The 5,000-nt window shown below is 53.6% G+C and overlaps 1 non-coding gene across 1 annotated transcript in view; it reads right to left on the reverse strand.

Moving 5' to 3' along the window:
• The window catches only part of LOC126435508 (small subunit ribosomal RNA), a 1,910-nt gene extending 489 nt beyond the window's left edge, over nucleotides 1-1,421 (reverse strand). The window contains exon 1 of the ribosomal RNA XR_007579988.1: nucleotides 1-1,421. This exon is cut by the window's left edge and continues 489 nt beyond it. This is a non-coding gene — a ribosomal RNA (small subunit ribosomal RNA).
• Between the last annotated feature and the right edge of the window lie 3,579 nt (nucleotides 1,422-5,000).

Here is a 5,000-nt window from a genome sequence, read left to right on the forward strand (position 1 = left end):
TTATCGGAATTAACCAGACAAATCGCTCCACCAACTAAGAACGGCCATGCACCACCACCCACCGAATCAAGAAAGAGCTATCAATCTGTCAATCCTTCCGGTGTCCGGGCCTGGTGAGGTTTCCCGTGTTGAGTCAAATTAAGCCGCAGGCTCCACTCCTGGTGGTGCCCTTCCGTCAATTCCTTTAAGTTTCAGCTTTGCAACCATACTTCCCCCGGAACCCAAAAGCTTTGGTTTCCCGGAGGCTGCCCGCCGAGTCATCGGAGGAACTGCGGCGGATCGCTGGCTGGCATCGTTTATGGTTAGAACTAGGGCGGTATCTGATCGCCTTCGAACCTCTAACTTTCGTTCTTGATTAATGAAAACATACTTGGCAAATGCTTTCGCTTCTGTTCGTCTTGCGACGATCCAAGAATTTCACCTCTAACGTCGCAATACGAATGCCCCCGCCTGTCCCTATTAATCATTACCTCGGGTTCCGAAAACCAACAAAATAGAACCGAGGTCCTATTCCATTATTCCATGCACACAGTATTCAGGCGGGCTTGCCTGCTTTAAGCACTCTAATTTGTTCAAAGTAAACGTGCCGGCCCACCGAGACACTCACTCAAGAGCACCCTGGTAGGATTGCAACGGGGTCCGCCTCGGGACGCACGAGCACGCACGAGGCGCGTCGCACGCCTTCAGCTCGCCCCACCGGCAGGACGTCCCACGATACATGCCAGTTAAACACCGACGGGCGGTGAACCAACAGCGTGGGACACAAATCCAACTACGAGCTTTTTAACCGCAACAACTTTAATATACGCTATTGGAGCTGGAATTACCGCGGCTGCTGGCACCAGACTTGCCCTCCAATAGATACTCGTTAAAGGATTTAAAGTGTACTCATTCCGATTACGGGGCCTCGGATGAGTCCCGTATCGTTATTTTTCGTCACTACCTCCCCGTGCCGGGAGTGGGTAATTTGCGCGCCTGCTGCCTTCCTTGGATGTGGTAGCCGTTTCTCAGGCTCCCTCTCCGGAATCGAACCCTGATTCCCCGTTACCCGTTACAACCATGGTAGGCGCAGAACCTACCATCGACAGTTGATAAGGCAGACATTTGAAAGATGCGTCGCCGGTACGAGGACCGTGCGATCAGCCCAAAGTTATTCAGAGTCACCAAGGCAAACGGACCGGACGAGCCGACCGATTGGTTTTGATCTAATAAAAGCGTCCCTTCCATCTCTGGTCGGGACTCTGTTTGCATGTATTAGCTCTAGAATTACCACAGTTATCCAAGTAACGTGGGTACGATCTAAGGAACCATAACTGATTTAATGAGCCATTCGCGGTTTCACCTTAATGCGGCTTGTACTGAGACATGCATGGCTTAATCTTTGAGACAAGCATATGACTACTGGCAGGATCAACCAGGGAGCTGCGTCAACTAGAGCTGAGCAGCCGGCCGCCCGGGAGTGTGTCCCGGGGGCCCGCGCGAACACGCAAGCGTCCGCTCAATTATTCTGCAAACAGGAGGAGGCTGAGCTCCCCTGCACCATACACCTCGAAACCCTCTCAGGTCCCGGCGGCGCGCAGCGCCGTCCTAAGTACTTGGTCGGGTTCGAGAGAGGCGCAATCGCCCGGGGTTTGGCGAGTAGACGCTTTAGGTGCGACCACCCGTGCTCCCAACTGAGCTTGCCGCTGCCGACAGAGGCCCGGGAGCGTGCTGTCGTGGCATTGCCGGCGGGAGACAACACGCGCCACCTACGGTGACCGGCAGCTCCAACGCCAGCGCCACAGAAGGACAAAAGCCCCACTTGGGTGCCGAAGCGAACTCTCCCAGCACAGCGCACGCGCCAACACGTCCGCACAGCTGCGATACAAACCACCTGCGAGAACCGCAGAGGCGACCGAGCAGCAGACGGCGTCGCGGCGCCGAGCGCCGGGCGGCGGCGCATCCTCAGCGCACACAGTCCTCAATCGGACCAGCACACTGCAGATGTCCACCGCGCTTCGCACCGGGCCCGCGAGGACCTACTTTGGCCGCACGGCGCCGCGTGCAGGGTGCGCCGGCGCGCAGCTGCGCCGCCTGCCGCCTCCGTCGGCCGGCGCGCCTGCCACTGGCCGCCCCCACCAGCCGGCTGTAGCGCGTGCGCCCACGCACCGCGCGGCCAGCACGCCGGGAGGCCCCCCCTCACCGGCCGGGGACGGTCCCACCCAGCCACCGCCGCGTATCGCTTCACACCCAGATGCCATTCACGTTCGTGGGCATGGTGGGTATCGCTGGAACAACCGGTTGGTAGCTCAACCGATCGTCGCCATCACTGATTCACCTCTAGCGAGAACAACCGCACCACAACGGTTTACCAGTTGTTCATTTGCGTAACGTCACCAGCAAACGTAGGCGTCCATCGCCATTTGCAAATTCAACGATTGTTGCATGCCTGTGTCAGGTGTCACGACACACTATGTCTGCCCACATACACGCAACAACATGTGCACGCTTCGCGAACACGTGGAAGGTGGCCCCCGTACGTATGCGATGTCCATTGCGCGAACGACTGTCAACCGGCCTCTGTCGCATGTCGCAGATGTGGAACGCAGTGCACCATGCTATCACGGTGTGTGAGAAGAGACGACTACGTCTGACAACACGCGCCACTACATCAACAGACGGCTCATGCTGATCGCCATCCAGGGCATACCACACTGCAATCCAGCTCTTATAGGGAGACGACACGTAGCTGAGTGCACAACATTTGGACCGCATGGTTCGCCGTTGTTGGCGCAGTCGTTGTACGGTCACATGTACCACGATGTATCATTCAGTACATGAGGACCAATGTGCAGTACAGTGTGTGATTTGGACGTACAACATCAGCGGATTGGACGTACAACATCAGCGGACAGTTGACACAGGCCGTACCACAGCGTAGGCTAAGTGCTTCGCCATGCGAATGCCAATGAACAACTGCAAATGCCAATGAACAACTGCAAAGGGCATTGAGCATGTACGTCCTGCTGCCATCCACATTACAGTGTATAGCTGCAAGGTGTTTAACATGAAGCGATACACTGGGGACCGGGCAGTGCGAGTAGCAAACTATATTGCGGGGGTTGCAGTTAGGCAACACTACACTAATTTAACGCGTCGTATGACAATTACAGAGCAGGTTAAGGCCCAACGTGTGTTGGGTTAAGGCCCAACGTGTGTTGGGTTAAGGCCCAACGTGTGTTGGGTTAAGGCCCAACGTGTGTTGGGTTAAGGCCCAACGTGTGTTGGGTTAAGGCCCAACGTGTGTTGGGTTAAGGCCCAACGTGTGTTGGGTTAAGGCCCAACGTGTGTTGGGTTAAGGCCCAACGTGTGTTGGGTTAAGGCCCAACGTGTGTTGGGTTAAGGCCCAACGTGTGTTGGGTTAAGGCCCAACGTGTGTTGGGTTAAGGCCCAACGTGTGTTGGGTTAAGGCCCAACGTGTGTTGGGTTAAGGCCCAACGTGTGTTGGGTTAAGGCCCAACGTGTGTTGGGTTAAGGCCCAACGTGTGTTGGGTTAAGGCCCAACGTGTGTTGGGTTAAGGCCCAACATAGGTTGGGTTAAGGCCCAACATAGGTTGGGTTAAGGCCCAACATAGGTTGGGTTAAGGCGCAACATAGGTTGGGTTAAGGCGCAACATAGGTTGGGTTAAGGCGCAACATAGGTTGGGTTAAGGCGCAACATAGGTTGGGTTAAGGCGCAACATAGGTTGGGTTAAGGCGCAACATAGGTTGGGTTAAGGCGCAACATAGGTTGGGTTAAGGCGCAACATAGGTTAGGTTAAGGCGCAACATAGGTTAGGTTAAGGCGCAACATAGGTTAGGTTAAGGCGCAACATAGGTTAGGTTAAGGCGCAACATAGGTTAGGTTAAGGCGCAACATAGGTTAGGTTAAGGCGCAACATAGGTTAGGTTAAGGCGCAACATAGGTTAGGTTAAGGCGCAACATAGGTTAGGTTAAGGCGCAACATAGGTTAGGTTAAGGCGCAACATAGGTTAGGTTAAGGCGCAACATAGGTTAGGTTAAGGCGCAACATAGGTTAGGTTAAGGCGCAACATAGGTTAGGTTAAGGCGCAACATAGGTTAGGTTAAGGCGCAACATAGGTTAGGTTAAGGCGCAACATAGGTTAGGTTAAGGCGCAACATAGGTTAGGTTAAGGCGCAACATAGGTTAGGTTAAGGCGCAACATAGGTTAGGTTAAGGCGCAACATAGGTTAGGTTAAGGCGCAACATAGGTTAGGTTAAGGCGCAACATAGGTTAGGTTAAGGCGCAACATAGGTTAGGTTGAGGCACAATATAGGTTAGGTTGAGGTACCGTATAGGTTAGGTTAAGGTACAGTATAGTTTAGGTTAAGGTACAGTATAGTTTAGGTTAAGGTACAGTATAGTTTAGGTTAAGGTACAGTATAGTTTAGGTTAAGGTACAGTATAGTTTAGGTTAAGGTACAGTATAGTTTAGGTTAAGGTACACATTGTTGTATGGAAAGGTGTAATGGGGGGGGGGGGGGGGGCGGCCGGTCGGTTTGTTGATTGTGATTATAGTAAGTGGATGCCTGCGGCATCATCTGATTTGCCACGTCAGGATGCACCTTTGGCTCATGACAGGCGGCGCTCCGATTCCATGCTTGTGGCAGACCTGTGTCTTTCATTCCTGCCATTGTTTGTGTGCTGTGAGAGGAGGCAGTATTGTGATGTTGGGTGCACCCCTGTGTAGGACATGTGTGGGTGTTGGTGGCTTAGCTGAGCAATGGTGGTTGTCGGGGGGGTGGGATATTCCGTTTTCTGAGTGGACCTCCCAGTCTGGTTATGACAGTGTGGATTGTCTCATGTGGCGGAGAGGATGCACTGGGTGTTGTTCCATGCTGGTGCTTACATATTGTCTGTGTGCGTGTTACAGGCGGAGAGTAGTGCGTGATAAGAGTGTGTGGCTGCCGTGTGGTTGTGATTGTGAGCAGAGTCTTTCAGCATGTATACGGACAGTT

Source organism: Schistocerca serialis, unplaced genomic scaffold (genome assembly GCF_023864345.2).
Source record: "Schistocerca serialis cubense isolate TAMUIC-IGC-003099 unplaced genomic scaffold, iqSchSeri2.2 HiC_scaffold_1210, whole genome shotgun sequence".
Lineage (NCBI taxonomy): Eukaryota > Metazoa > Arthropoda > Insecta > Orthoptera > Acrididae > Schistocerca > Schistocerca serialis.